This window comes from Macrobrachium rosenbergii, chromosome 11 (assembly GCF_040412425.1).
Source record: "Macrobrachium rosenbergii isolate ZJJX-2024 chromosome 11, ASM4041242v1, whole genome shotgun sequence".
NCBI classification, from domain to species: domain Eukaryota; kingdom Metazoa; phylum Arthropoda; class Malacostraca; order Decapoda; family Palaemonidae; genus Macrobrachium; species Macrobrachium rosenbergii.
The window spans coordinates 13,807,135-13,824,075 of NC_089751.1; the positions used below are offsets into that span (position 1 = coordinate 13,807,135).

General features: G+C 36.8%; 1 protein-coding gene across 3 annotated transcripts in view; it reads right to left on the bottom strand.

The window, feature by feature from the left end:
• The window catches only part of LOC136843162 (uncharacterized), a 36,430-nt gene extending 24,185 nt beyond the window's left edge, over positions 1-12,245 (bottom strand). The window contains exon 1 of one of the 3 annotated variants that reach the window (XM_067111216.1): positions 11,986-12,245. The gene's annotated coding sequence lies outside the window, so the exon portion shown is untranslated. Of the gene's footprint in view, positions 1-11,761 lie in introns of all 3 variants that reach the window. The other 2 variants (XM_067111217.1, XM_067111218.1) reach the window with 2 other exon arrangements.
• Between the last annotated feature and the right edge of the window lie 4,696 nt (positions 12,246-16,941).

Genomic DNA, 16,941 nt, shown 5'->3' on the forward strand with positions numbered 1-16,941 from the left:
AACATAGAAGAAAAAATTGATATTTTGATGCTAAGGTGATGGCCTGAATAAAAATGGACATAAGTCAAGTTGGTTGGTTGGTTTCCTGTAAATACTGAATTTGCATTGAAATGGTTCTCTATGTATTAAAACATCTAAGAAAGGGAGACAATTGTCTTTTTCTAATTCTAAAGTAAACTTAATGGATGGTACCTGGTTATTCAAATTAGAGAGTAAATCATTTACATCAATATCAGCAGGTAAAACAGCTAAAATATCGTCAACATACTAATACCACTTTGAAGGAGTATAAACGATATTAGGCATATATCGTTTTTCAAGGAATTCCATGTACAAGTTTGAGAGGAGTGGGGATAAAGGGTTGCCCATTGCCATACCAAATATTTGTTGGTAAAATGCGCCATTGAATATAAACTTACAATCACAAATGCACAACCTAGTGAGTGAAATAATATGACTTACAGGTAGAGGTAATTCATGATGGATTAGTTCATTACTAAGATACTCTGAAATAGAATCTACAGGGACTTTAGTAAAAAGAGAACAAACATCAAAACTAACGAATCTCTCAGTGAGGCAAAAAGTTATTTTGTTTAATTTATCAACTAAATCTAGACAGTTATATACGTGAGAATCGGAGATAGTTCCAAGCAACGGGGACAAGAGCTTGGTAATATATTTCGAAAGTTTATATGATATTGAGCCAACGGTACTGATAATAGGCAGCATAGGATTATTTTTTATACGCGCTTTTACTAATCCGTACAAGTAAGGTAACGAGGGAAATTTTACTGACAACTGACCTATTAGTTGTTTTTTATCTTTAAGGATTTTTTCACTGTGCCATTTGATTTTTTCACTGTGCCATTGAAATTTTTTATGACTTGATCAAGGGGATTTTTTGTTAGGTTTTTGTAAATCTTATCATCACCCAGTAGGGCTGACTACATATCTCTTATATTACCATTAACAAATATACTTCCTTCCAAATATATATATAATATATATATATGTATGTGTGTGTGTGCGTATTTATATATATAATATATATATATATATATATATATATATATATATATATATATATATATATATATATATATATACATATATATATATATATATATATATATATATATATATATATATATAATATATATATATATATATATATATATATATATATATATATATATATATATATATATATGTGGACACTGTTAGGGAGTTCTACGAGCCCTGTTTAAAAATCTCTAAGGGCAGTGTATACAAAAAGATGAGTGGCTTGAGCATATTGAGGATTGGGAGTTCCTAACGATGGGTGTAAACTTTCCACCCGTGGCTGTTTTAAATAAATAAATATCCGTAAAATATGTCATTTTCCACAATCATTGTGACCTTTTTTTAAAACTATGAATCAAAGCATAATGATGGCGACGTGGGTCCCTTCGCATAAGGTATGAGCAAGTAACAGTAATTTGCCATGGCATTACAGACTTAGTTTGGCGTTTTTCAAATCTTATTCACTGAAAATACAAGGAAGTCCAAGCGAAGCCCTCGGCTGTGTCACGACGCCCTACTTTGAGTTTGATAGCGTACGACACCTAAGACGGGTTATGTTTAGATCAATAAGGCACTATCTTCCATAGGCACTACTCAAAACGTGTGCGCGGCTCTACGTTCCCTGGAGAATATAGGATAAGACCATTTGTTCAGAAAGCATTGCTATATTTGTTTGGCATACATTAAGGGTTGATGCTGGTTCGTTTCTTGATATAGGGCGTTTTGGTGTGTGCGTGTGTTTTTCTTTAATATATTCCGTACAGTGTAAAACACACCATTTCCATGCTTTCTTTCGCTTTCCCAGCTGGAGATTAACCGCTTAAGTCTAAACTCATGTTTTATCTTTATGATGAGTTATCATTGATAGACCAGTTGTGGTTACTAGTGACAATTGGATGGTTATAGCAAAACCAAAGGTTTGCTATCTCGTTTCAAGTAATATCCAAGGACTATGCTTTCGAAAAAAAAAAATAAATTCTAATTCATAATCAAATCAGTTTGGTCAAGTGTAAGTAGTCTGTGGCCAGACAGCTACAGAGGACTCGTAATTATTAATGTATATCTGATCATGCGGAGCTCTGGAGAGAGACGTATTGATTTTTGGGGAACAATAAACAGCGCGGTTTCCCTCACAGATGCGGGACGGTGTACTTTGTCACAGCAGACGTATTCGTAGAGATAATACGCACGCAAGCCTACGTACCCGCCCAGACACAAGCGGGCTCAGACACTTTTTACAAACAACCCTGGCATTTCATCACGGAAAAAGTAGCACTTTGTCCTATGACTTTTCGTCTCATTTTTAATGTAAGAGGCGAAAGTTGAATACCAACTCGTAGCTTTAAAGGGAGCTAACCACTCGGTCCCTCTTATCCTTCAAAACTAATGGTTTTTTTTTCTATGTACTACGTAAAACATTTACTTATTGTGTGTCAATTTATGAATAGATGTGCAGAATACCCATGCAATGGTATGTTTGCATATTTGCCCATTTCTTTCTGAGAGGGTGCGCTCTTCTGTTGACAGAATATATGTAGAGCTTTTCCTTTCGTTGTAATTGGAAAAGATCTTTCCCAAAAACACTTCAGGGTAGTAAATATCAGAAAGGAAACGAGATATATTCATAGTAATAGTTTCAAAGAAAGGGAACTAAGGGAGTATTTAATATTATTACTATTAAATTTCTAACAGATACTAAAGAGTCTGCTGGGCACTATAATGATTACAGGAATGTAATCTCTGGTGGTTAGTCTTCTGAGTCTCTCATTTAGATTACATATGCCCATTATGTCTTTAAGCCTACAAAACGAACTGGTTGCTCATGTAGATGATGCCATTTTATTTTCACTCATCCCATTTCCTAATGATGGACTTGCATTTGCCGATTCTCTTAAGAGAGATTTGCTAACATCAGGGTATGTTGCAGATTGTGGGGAATGAAGCTGAACACCGAAAAAAACGCAAAGAATTATTAAAAGGCATATGAATCGGCCTTATTAACTAATTCTGTTCATTGACAATGTGTCTGTAACCACATGAAACATTTAAATTCTAGGAGTCATTCTTGACAACAAATTCGCTTTCAAGAAACTTACCCAAACTTTAATTTTTTTATCACTCAAAATCTTGCATCTCGAGAGTTTCAAGATTATTGGAGAGAGACCTTTTTAGGGCAATTTTTTGTTTCAAACTTTCACTTAGATATGTTTTGAATATTTTTCCCCAGTTTTGCCTTCAACAGACCACTCGCATTGTAAATTGTTCGAGAAAACTTAAGTTTTGTTGAATATCTCATCCCAGATCTTCGTATCGATCTCTGGCACTTACGTTCGATTAAGTCTGTGCATGCTGCATAAAATTTCTTCTAATTTTTATCATCCTCTGCATCCCGATCTTCCTAGAGTATCTATACCATCCACCTGTAGTGAGGAATATCAGTATCATAATCATCGCTATCATTATTGTCAAATTCCTCTTTCTAAATAACGAAGAGGGTGGTGAAAAAAAACCACAAATGCAAATTACATTCAAGAAACCGCTAAGTGGTTTCAACACTGGCATATGGAACTGTTCCATTAATGACTCTGCTGTACTTATGCGCCATCCCATTCTGTTTCAAGAGAAAAATCCTGTTGGAATTAAATTTAGAAATGAATAAGGGCTGTCGATGTTAAACCTTACATTTTTTCTCCCTCCCCTTTCTTCTCGTGATTTCTTGGGGAATATAATTAAAAACCATACAAGGACAGTGGTGGCCTTCCCATTGGCCTCTGCTTAAAAATACAAACCTTTCTTTTTAGACGAAACTTATTGCATCAAGAGAATGCTAGAAAGCCAATTTTTCAAAATAAGGTGCAAACGATAATTACAATTATAAACCGTTACAGATACAAGACAGATTAATGCAAGAATAAACCGAGGAAAAAAAAGGGCGAAGAAAACAAATCCTTCCGAATTGCCATTTCAGTTTTCAAATCTATTGTGCCTTGGTTGTCGAAATAGGCTTTGATTTCTCCCTGATCATTTTCTTTCAGTTTATCGTAGACATAACCCTTCTCTGGAAAGCAAGTCTCATATCGGGGGATGTTCCCCGCAACCTGTCCTCCTTGACAAGGTATAATCGAAGGCTTCCACTGTTTCGGAAGGCCGTCGGGTTGTGATTGTTTTGCAGATACCGCTCTAGGCCTTGCTCTCGAGATCTTGTCACTTGCCACCCCCAACTAGCTCGCTCATGGTCTTTTCACAAGGCGGGTCAGCTCTCACACTTTTTATTAGGTCAGGGGTTGTTTTGGGTACCCATGGCCATAACAAAACAAAAACCAAAAAAGACGGGAAAAGATGGTCGCTCAAGCATAAAGCAACTCAAAATCAAGTACCTCATCCAAGATAATGTCACGAGAAAGTCAAAATCAGATCACTCCACCATCATGCGATTTGAATATTCTTCTTCTTCTCATTCGCGTAGAGTGGAAACGTCGCTAAGCGTGTATCTTGGAATAATAATTGCAAGATCCAGCGTATTATCTTACCTCTGAATATCATAGGACACAAGCGATGCCTATTCGAAGAACCAGGCATAGATGGAGAGTGAAATATAATGACAGACTGTTGTGTTAATATACTGTATACAAAGTCCTATAATTACATAAGCTCGCATATATTTACATTTGCACTAATTCGAATTTCTCCGTACTAGTACGTGAACTTTAAACACTGAATATCCTCAAGTATTTTCTGTTTTAAACCTATCCATTTTTCCCCTTTGAAGGTCTTTGTTCACAAATTGAACGTTTTGCTCGGAATAACGCTGCAAATGCAAGTTCTGTTTACGTTAAGAATTACACGAACGCATATTAGAACACGCATTAAAAAGTGCACAATGCACCAGTAAATAAGTACATACACACGTGCAAAAACACAGACAGTCATACGCACAGGCGCGCACAGCCTCGGGTGAAAACCGTTAAGAAAAATTGCGGTTGGTAGAAGTGGTTATATGTGTTGTTCACGGCCCATTAAAAAGGTTCAGAGATTTCACGGTTAACGTCTGTCCCTTCGAGAAAGTCAGAAGGAACCGCAGAACTGTATTAAAGTCTCAACCTCAGCTAAACTAAACTATGTCACTATTTATGGCTTTCTGAGATCTTTTCAGACTTTCTTGTGGCAGAGTTGAAACCATGCTAAGTTTAAGGAATAAAAATTGCGAATTTAACTTTCACATTCCGTAGTATCTACTTCATTAAAAAATTAAACTGCAAATGAGAAAAGCTATTGCACATACTGGTATACATACGAACTTACATATGGCGGGTATATATAAATTTGGCATGATGCATTGTGGAAACAAGAAAATCCGATTTAGACCCTCATTCATTCTCCCAAATGCCTATCACAGAAGTGAAGTTAAAAACTGTTTTTCGTGGCTCCATGTAAGGAAAACAAAATAACAAGGACTGTAAAAAAGGATACACACACACACACATATATACATATGACAAGGAATTATTGCCAGATTACAGCTGCCAAAAATGGATTGCTTGGCGTTCTGTATTTATCGAATTGGAAAACAGACAAATTTTATTCAAAAATCTGCTTAATATAATATGAAGATTGCTACTTGGGGAAAAGAAGAAAAAGTAGAATGCAGTTTCGATCGTATAATCAGCTACTTGAACTATTACACTAAGAATACACACATTTTTTTTCACAAATACTGAATACTGAGTGGTGATTAGCCTACTAACCCAAAACTATATCATTTACGCTTTCATTCACTGGTAGCACTACGGAGTATCATTTACATGTTCATTGGTGATCATACACGTGCAGCTAATTGGTACCTCACACAGCACGGGACCTTTAAAGAGATTTTTCGACAGACAAACAAATCCAACGAACTCATTTCTGAGATAGGTTGCAACTGCGTTATATTGTCTTTTGAGAAACGATATTTTATGATGGATGGTGTAGAAAACTTTCCTTACTAAATGATTAACATGCTACGCGTATTCAAAGGTATACTTTGGGGCGTAGGTGTATGTATGTATTTGTATTATATATATATATATATATATATATATATATATATATATATATATATATATATATATATATATATATATTATAATATAAATATATGTATATATACTAATAAATAAATATATATATATATATATATATATATATATATATATATATATATATATATATATATATATATACACACACACACACACACACACACACACAGTATATAATTACTTCTACAGATCTTCTCGCCTTTCTGAATGCGTTACTGGCTGCTAGCCTACGCGCCAGATGTGAAACATATTTTCCTATAAGGTAAATAGCCCAAAACCGTTTTTCATTTTGGTTGCTTCTGACCACAGAGAGCTAACTCTAAGTACTCAACTCGTCGCTGGTTTAACATCGGCACAGAAACTCTAATGAAGGTTGCCCCTAGTCCGTTCTTGCTCTGGATTCGAACCTGGGTCCAATCAATTTGTAAACGAGGTTATCAATAATACCACGATATCTCATAAATAATTTTTGTGTGTATTTTATCACCTTCTGACCTTTTCCCCTTAGCAGGGATTGCTTCAGGTGTTATTTCCAGAATTTTCAATTAAGTTGTTAGCCTCATACCCTCCTTCACCCTTTCACCTTGCAACCCACCATAGTTGTCTATCACGTGCATAATACACCACGTGAGTCACCAGAGGCATAAGGGATTTTAATGCCTGCATGAATATCCTCTCAGCATAGCATAGGAATCGAACCAGACAAAGACCCAATATATATATATATATATATATATATATATATATATATATATATATATATATATATATATATATATGCATATGATTATATTTTTGTGTTGTTTGTGTATGTGGTAACTATGGTAAGGTCCAGAGTTTAATTCCAGACGAGAAAGAGGCAATATGCACGTTCTTTTTAAGCCACGTATCACTCTTGACCAAAGTAATATATTAGGGCCTTGGTAGGCAGGCAACTGCGGTCAGTCACACCCGGTAGAGAATAGCATGAATTAGCAACCTAGTCCTAAATGCTAGACATTTTGAACACCAAACATTCCAAGATTATCACCATATTCTAATTTTCTATGCCTTCACCGCTAAGACGAATTAAAACAACGTTTAAAAGCTATTTAGCTAATAGTTTTAAAGACTTGACATAATTTTTTCCTAGCATTCTCCCTCAGTTCTATGGCAAAGTTGATTTTCAGAATGTCTCACTCTGATATTTTATTTATCCTTCATGGCATTTATTCTTTTTCATTTATGCTCTTCTGGATACTTCCACTACGGCATCCATTTGTCTGCAGAATTCTTATAAGCCAAATACCTTCCCATACATTTCAGAGCAAAGCAGCGGTATAGTGCTAAATTACCCATGATAAACAACAGATGGTTACGAGCATTATAAATTTTTATCCAAATTTCCATTGCGTTTGGTTCATTATACACGACTCTCCATCTTTTACCTTTAAAACCACCTCCTAAGATAGGCTGTAGTGCAGCTCTTTTAAGTAGATCTATTATTCTTGGTGCAGTACTGTTGTCATAGAAGCGTTTTCACTGTTTATGAAAAAGTTCTGCTGCCTAAGTTTCTTGCTGCACAACTTTTACTAGGAAGTTGATTATTTTGTTACTCTTAGGTGTTAAATCTGCCTCTCTTCTACTTCGAGAATGAATCCCACAAGGCTTTCTTTGCCACTACTCTTTTGTCTTCTTTTCATAACCCGAGCTACTTTATAGTCTGTATGATTATCAGGAAAACCTTATTTCTCGATTTTTTCTTTAACAAGGTAAAAGGCTATGCAAAATGCGTGGTTGTGTTAAACCCGACTTAGTTATAAAATTGCTATTCACTCATGCGTACTTCTCTTGTATAATGGAAACACATTAGGTTCCAAACTCCCAACGAGCACAGTGGAATGATTGATTGATTGACTGATTATGAAATTTAGGTCTTGAAGACCAAACGCCGGAACCCATCAGGATTATTCAGCGCAACAATGAAGATGAAATATACAAATTAATGATGTGATTGATAATGAAAAGGTGAATAACATACTCTACTAGTCGCCAAAGGCCATCAACCTATATTGCTATCAAATCAACTTGAAATGGAAAGACAACTGTGTTCTCTTCTAAATCTTATAAATCACAAACTCTTCTTGTCAAGAATTGGCTGCATCTTAACATCAAACATTAGAATCATCAGAAATTTAATATTCCTCTATCTTTTCCAGGTTTATTAGACTCCCACAATTTGGGACCAGAACTGGGTTTTTCTGCGCACATTTGCTTGCCAAGTATGCATCACCACATATCCAGCCACTCAGTCACCTTTGACTGATCTATGAGTACTTTAAAAGTAAACTCATGAAAAGTCATGCATATAAACCATAGCAGAGAAACCGAGGTATGATATAAGAAGATACCCGAAGTTCATTAGGGAGGTAGTAACTGATAAAGCTTGGGACACAGCCGACATAGCAAGGGAATGAGGTACGTAACATATTCTGCTGCTTGTAGTAACAAAATACTGTATAACTCATTCCAAAGGCAGTTTCTTGTAGCTTCCCAGGACGCAAAAGGTAACGTATCTATATTACTTTATTTTCAGCGCAACATTTTAACCTTATAATTTTGTTGTTTGCCCTTTCAAACTTAGTTCGGGAAAAAATAGTATTTAGCCTCAGACTGATCCCAACACCAGTATCCCGACAAGACAAGTAACTTTACATTTAGTGATTAAACAAAACTATATCAATTTTTTTGCATCTTTCTCCTTATGCTTTACTGAACCATAGCTGAAATAAATGGCAATAGATTTCATATTAGTGAAAAGACTATAGAACATAATTTTGTGTGTCACAAAAAAATAACATATCTGTTTTATCTCACATTTCGTCGTCATACAACTTCATCTTTTCATTTTTGTTGTTCTGCTTTTCGAACATACGAAGATAAAGTAAAGCTACTTGACGTCAAGACGGTAACAAACCCCGGAATCGGAGCAGGAAATATAATCTTAGATACAGCAAATTATCTGAAACATTCTACGTTCTTTCAACTCGAGAAAGTAAAATCAAAATTGTAACCTTTACCTTACATTTTATTGCTCACCAGCTGGAATAAGTAATTAAACTATGCAAAAATGAATGGTCAGTTTATCAAAATTTTGCTTTGCGTGAAAAAAAATACCGTGAATTAATTACTTTTTTTTTTTGGCAGTTTCCTATAAAAAAGTAGAAATGTCTATCTTTCAGCGTCAACGTAATTTTAACTTTTTAGTTTTGTTTGTTTGATTTTCTGAACAAAATAAACACATTCACAATAAAGTACAACCACTAAACTTGAAAATTCCTTCAAAGCCTGCATCCTAAGACGGGTTAGAACTTGGCAACTACGGAATGAAGTCAAAAGTTCGGGCGTCATAGGGCCCAGACTTCAAGAGCACAGTATTTGTCATTGAGGTGAAGAACAATTCTTACTATCATCATCATTATTATTATTGTCAATAATACTACTTCAAGGAATATGGAGTAGTCACTGAAAAAAAGTCTGACTTCCGCGACGCGTAATTTGCAAATATCATGAGAGAAGGGATCAAACTGTGTAAAACACATAATATACAATAAGTATCTATAACTACAGTTTTGGATGCACAAACCACTGATTCTCCGTGTTCTTGAATGTAAATTTATAGTTGTGCTGTTTTTAATTCATGAATTCGAGGTAAGAGAGGATGGCAAAAATAGACGGGGAAACTGAAGAATTAGATTTACATATAAGTATAATCCTAGACTGGACTGCGGAAAGTCCCTGAACATGGAGTTTATTATTGTTAGGTTATAGCTGATACACACAAAAAAAAAAAAAAAAAAATATTGTCCCACATTCGCAACATACGGACATCGCATGGACAAAGTGTGGGGCTTGCATCTTCATCCAAATGTAATGGCTGAAATCTGGAAGAAAAACAGTTCTGGTGCGCAATATTATATATGTATGTATGTATGTATGTATGTATATATATATATATATATATATATGCATATGTATATATATATGCATATGTATATATATATATATATATATATATATATATATATATATATATATTTATTTTTGTGGAAAGGGCCTAACACGGGAAAGTAACATGCCCACGTCTTTCACGTCCGTAGTTCGCTCACTGCCTGCTGCCGCCAGTCTGTTGGAGTCACGGAAGAGGACGTAGGGTTCTACACCCTCACCCCTAAAGATCTACTGAGATTATAGATGGCTGTCCCCTTCTGGCACCACCCCAGCCAAAGGCATTGGGCGGGCTTACAGATAACACATACAAATTAAGTTAAGTATATCTTAGTTTGACCAGACCACTGAGCTGATTAACAGCTCTCCTAGGGCTGGCCCGAAGGATTAGATTTATTGTACTTGGCTAAGAACCAACTGGTTACCTAGCAACGGGACCTACAGCTTATTGTGGAATCCGAACCACATTATGATGAGATATGAATTTCTATCACCAGACATAAATTCCTCTAATTCTTCATTGGGCGGTCGGAGAGCCGAACGCTGGGCCAACAGCGTGCTAGCCGAGAGCTCTACCCATCCCTCAAATGAAGAGCTAACACAAATATATATATATATATATATTATATATATATATAAGATATATATATATATATATATATATATATATATATATGACTCAGATTCTTATCAGATATGCCATGGATGTATATATATATGTGTGTATATATGTAATATATGTATATATACTGTATACATATGCATGGAAAATGCAAATACACAATTGGCATATATTTGAAACAAATATGTATGTATATGTATATATATATATATATATATATATATATATATATATATATATATATATATATGTGTGTGTGTGTGTGTGTGTGTGTGTGTGTGTGTGTGTGTGTGTGTGTGTGTGTGTGTGTGTGTGTGTGTAGAATCTGCTGGTCACTTTTACATTCTTCGCGCATTTTTGGATACGCTTGTCACTACAAAGCCTTTAGATCCAAGGGCAAGAAATATGAAGAAGTTATGTTGTGCGGTAGCGGGAAACGAACCCGGGTCGACCTGATCACGAGAAGGATAAAAGTCTATTGCCTCTCATACATGCATATACCTGTCGTTTTCAGATATATATATATATTAGGGCTGGAATAGACCCATCCTAACCATCGTAGCCATGTGGACAATCGATTTTTATTGCTTTTTTAAGCTGATTGGCGGACCCGGGTTCGTTTCCCGTTACCGCACATAAGAATTTCTTCATATTTCTTGCACTGGGATCTTAAGGCTTTGTAGTGGCAAGCGTATCCAAAAATGCGTGAAGAATTCGAGAAAGTTATAAGGGCATTGTGGCTATAGGGTACATGGAAAATGTAAATGCACAATTGGCATATATTTCAAACAGGAGTAATAGATTAGCTGCATCACTAGACGTCCTGTCAGAGAAAATTAATAACGTCGCTGTGGACAGTACTTGGATGGGTAACCAGCAAAAAATACTAGACGACATCACACAGCCCGTGAGCATCTGGCAACCCATTTCCAAAATCACTTTCTTTCAATCTTTAAACCTGAAGAATATTCGTATGAATGTGTTAATCAAGAATCATTAATGCACTCACAACCGTAGAATCCTAATGACAGTGACGAGGTAGCTTTACTGAGTCAACTTCCCAGTCCCACGAATCAACAAAGAAAGCGAACTTGATACTCTCATGCGCGATCTTTTTTTCCGGTCGTTCCAAAGACAGCGAAAGTGAGCGTCACCGTAGAATGGTATTGATACTTGGGGACATCATGCTCCCACGTCAAGAGACAGAGACAGAGTAAAAAATCCTTCACTGACCTGAAACGTACGTAATTCCTAAGCAAGCGTCTGAAGAGAACGGAGACGAGTGTTGGTCCGTACCGTCTGATTCACGTGAAGTTACAAACCCTACTACTTCCGCCGGTCGCGTCAATGCCTCGGGGCGACTGTGACCGACAACATGAGTTTCGCCTTTGAGTTTGGCCCGTGGGGAGGAGAGAGAGAGAGAGAGAGAGAGAGAGAGAGAGAGAGAGAGAGAGAGAGCGGGGGCTATGAAACGTAGTTCTTTGTTGCTACTGGCCGACAGGCCGAGGGTGGGAAGCTTCCTACGGCTTTAGGACCGATTTTCAGGCTCCTCGTACTGTCGAATTCAACCTTATAGTATCATGGAGGGGAAAACCAGTTTCATCCAGTCTCGTTTCGGTAATGGAGCTCAACGTTGATGTCTATACGGCTACATTTTAATGCACCGTAGGAACTGCCTTACAGTTAGCTATGATGAAAATACTGATAAAAACAATGTCAAGTTCAAATTTCATTGCATAGGAGACATGCGTACGATATAGGCACGTTGTTTTCCTGTCTGGGAAATTTGTGCTCCTTTGGAGAGGGTAAATTCTTCCGTGTAGGGTCTCTCTCTCTCTCTCTCTCTCTCTCTCTCTCTCTCTCTCTCTCTCTCTCTCTCTCTCAGGGCACAGAGAACGAGGAGAAGAAGGGGAAACAGGGGAAAAGACAATAGCTGGAAACTGGGGAGAACCCTGGTGAGAGAGAGGGAGAGAATGGTGGGGGGATTGGGGGCGAGTTTTAATTACATAACTCACAGTGAAGGTGCCTCTTCATTTTCAACTTCATTGTCCTTAGGAATAAAGAGGGCAAAGGACAGGGAGAAGGAGAGCACTCAGGATATTGAATGCTCTTAGCTGAAGAGAGGTGGGCAGTGATATCTTTTAAAAAAAAAAATTTCTAGACAAGAAGCGTAAAGTTTGTGTAATAGTTCAAGGGCAGAAAAAAAAACCATCTGATGGACTCAAGCTGAAAGCAATCTTTCATCTGAAAATAAACAGTAATAGTTGCAAAACTTCAAGGACAAAAATAAAAAAGCTATCACATAGACTAAGTTAATCAAAGGAAGTGCTTCCTCTTTTCATATTACATCTGGACAGACATATATATGTAGGGATGCTGTTTTAATATACTGTGGCAATGTTTTCAATGTGCTATATTTTTCTTGACACCGAAGACATTAAAAGAGCAGAACTATTGAACAAGAATGCTTCTAAAGTTATAAGAATAAGATGCAGTTTACACAACAGGAACTAAGTAAACTTTTGCGCAGAGAAACAAAAATAAAAAGTAAAACAAACATTCCAACTTCTTAAAAAGTTAAAAACTTAGACAGACGCTGGGTAAAGCTGTAAAGCCTAGACTTACCGGTAGAACACAAACGAAGCTTGACGAGGATATCACGTGTCAGTGTAATTATACTCATGCTTAGGAAATACGGAATAGCAAAGTCCAATGAAATTTTAATATGGTATACCTGATATCCTGAACGCGTCAAACCTGTCAGCAGATGTCTTTCTTTTAATTATAAATGTGCATTTAGCGTCGATTCCTTTTGACAGCAGTGTAAGCGACTATTTCAAGAACTCTAGTAAAGCAAGTACTGAATTAAATATAATAAGGGAGGCCAAGGGAGGGGAACCAGACTAAAACGAATGATCGCCAGGCACAGCTTTTTGTTTCTTTCCTTCGCTTAATCTCACCCGGTATTACTAATGGTGAAATGCTGGTTAAATAATAATGGCAAGATTTGCAGTGATAATAATTATAATTCTAAAGGGATGAAATTGCACCAAGCGTTAAAATAGACATAATATTATAGTATAATATCGAAATTGAGACTGTTAGCTCTAACACACCACCCCCAACCCCATAAATCAGAGGGGATCGCGTCCAGGTAGCCTAAAGACAAAATGAAAAATGTGTCTCAGGAACAGTAGAACTCTTCTTTTGGTAGCGCGGGCTTCGTCTTCGTAGGAACAGTTCGTTTGTTGCACTCGACCTGTGCTTAAATTGTGCGCTATCTTCGAGATTGACTAGGTTTAAAATGAAAAATATGTTTCCCCTAGTACTATTTTCTTACTTCTTAAAAGGGTCTATAAATGTTCTTCGACCAAAAGGGTAGCCGTAAATGACCGAGTCTTTATCTTAAGAAGGCACCTTGTAACTTTTGTAAGTCTGAAACTTAGTCTTAAGATTTATCTCTTATTAGTCTCTGGGCATTCACGAAATTTTATCAAAGTCCACAGACGCTTGAGATTCGCAGTGTCACTTCCACAGACCACTCACACTCCCTTCTTTACTTTGTGCCTTTTCTCCCTTTTCTCTCTTTTTCTGTCTCTCTGCTCTTTTGTTTTTGCTTATATTCGCTTACCCCTGTTTTTAGCACCTCCTCCTAGTTGTTCCATTTCGACTTTGGAGGTGTGTTCTTTAGAATCCCTGTTGATAATTGGCTGTGACCCCCATTGGAAACACCGTCGTCTGTTTTATTCAGCCCTTGGGGTATGCCTTAGGCATCTTGGTTTGGGCATTGGTCAAAGGCCTTCTTTAGCACGCCTTTGAAGGTTGGCACTGTTAAGCTTGGCTTCTCAGTTGGTCCAACTGTTAAGCCTGACCTCTTAGAGGAGGAGTCTTAAGTCCATAGCTTCTCCCTTCTCATTAATTCTAAGCACTCAAGGGTCAGCTTGTTTCAAATTAATTCTAGGCGCTCTCACGTGTCACTAGAGGTGTGAGACTATCATCAGTCTTGTCTGATGTTGTAAACATTGAGGGATCCCTCGCCAGCATCTGGGGTTTTTCATTGAACCACTGTACATACATCCCTTTTTCTACGGGATACTCGACCATAATTGATATGGGTCAAATTGATGGTCTCGCATAAGGGAATCATTCACATTCACGTTTATCACATCTTCCCTGTTCACTTTCACAAAGGGGATTTTCACTAAGTGCTGAAGGCACCCCTTTTCCGTGTGACACTCGACACTGAATTATGGTCGAACACGGTGGCCCTACAAACTGGGAGTCCATTCATAGTTCTCTCTTAACGCTTGCGTTTATCACTTTTCTCTGTTTATTAGACTTGATTTGTAATTCCATTATAAATGTATACAGCCTCTACTTGAACAAGATCCTAAATCATGTTGTACAGACTTCCAACCTAACAGCTTACGCCTCTAATACATTGTACAAACCATAACTACACATCAAAATAAATATATTAACATGTTTAAACCAAATGTTAAGTTTGAGGAGGTCAGGTCGTTACAAATACTGGTTTCTCATTCACAAATGTTGAAGGTCTAATTCTGAAACAACTCAACATCGTGGAGAGCAGTTTCTAATTCACGTTAGACAAACATTTGGTAACGGGTTTTTATTAGAGAAGACTCATCTTGATCTCTAAGGCACAGGCCTTTGAGCAACCAAGCAATTATTTATGTGTAATAACGTATATTCGTTGTCTCGGTTGTGTGTTGTAGCAGGAAAAATAGCATGTAAATCTGTCTAGCCTACAGTCTTTCAGTCAAAGGTGAGAACAATTGTTTTTTCAAGTGTTGTTGCTGCTAGCATGGCTGGCTGTATCAGAAGCCTGTTTACTGGTCTGTCTCGTGGTCTGGTTGGGGCATGTGCATACTCCTGCTGATAACTTTTGGTATTTAAGAAGGTTAGGTCTCTCAGGAGGTTGGTAATATACTGTAACCTATTTCCTTAGAGTTTCAGCTGCATTGTTATTGGCATAAGAGTGCCTATTGATCAAAACTTTGGCCAAAGCCATATCAGTCAGAAGATCCTGTAGGAGTTGCTCATTGTATGGCTTTTCAGATTTGTACCAAAGTCTTGCTGGAGCAGAAGCTACCATTTCATAGCGTGTGTGGGATGGCTCTAAAAGGCAGTGTACCGTCGACTTGTTTGTAGGCGTCCAAGTCGCTTTTTTTGAAGGCATGTGCATTTACCATGGAAGGGGTAATTTTTCACTTCCTCAAAAATTGAGGGAATGCCAAAAAGAATGAAATGTTTCAAAATGCATAATATATATTTCATAACTTAAGCCTTAACCATATGACCCAAGGCACTATGCTTTGGTGGTGAAGACAGATCTATTCGAGCTCTAACAATCTGAATCTGACAGATAAATATGATTACGCATCCTGCTTCAGCTTAACCTCACTCTTATCCCATGTGAGCTAGGTTGTTCTCCTTCCTGATTACTGGGGTTTCTTCATTTAATCTTCATTTCAGATGTAGGTAAATAGAAAGCTTCTCTTCTCGTGTTACTTTACAATCAAAAGATTGTCAAATAATGCTGTAAATTTACTATCATTGTTAAAATAATCCAGTCGCACCCCTTAAATATAGTTATGGGATATGCAAGGGCTAATCAAGGCACCCATTGTCAAGTCAATATTAGGGTGATTTCCTTGTGTAAAGTAACAGGGTCCAACTCCACCTCAAATGATCCAATACATCCAATGACTGGTGAGAAAGAAATCGTGAATGAGGGGCCAAGCAGCTGCAGGTCAGGAAATAGTGCTGATAGTTCAAGTCCTTACTTTCTTCATGGCAACGATATCATAAACTGGAACTGTCCAGCATTAACATGTTTACATACCCATAAAAAATACTCATATCTCACCAAATTTAGTTAACTGTTTATGGATATATTAAGATTATTTCAATGTAATTTGCATTCTGGTATCTGCAGCAACTGAGGTCGTATTGCATTTTTCATACAATTTTTATTTTAGTACATCTGTGAACTGCAGTTCATAATACTTAGATACTTAAGAAGTGTGTATCTCTTTCCTTCAATCTCCGTGATATTCATCTTTGTTAATTTTGTAGAAAGTGTTAATCTAAGAACTGATTTAGTAAGGTTAATGCACTTGCTTCCAATACCTTCGTCCTTATACAACTCAACTCATGACCAAG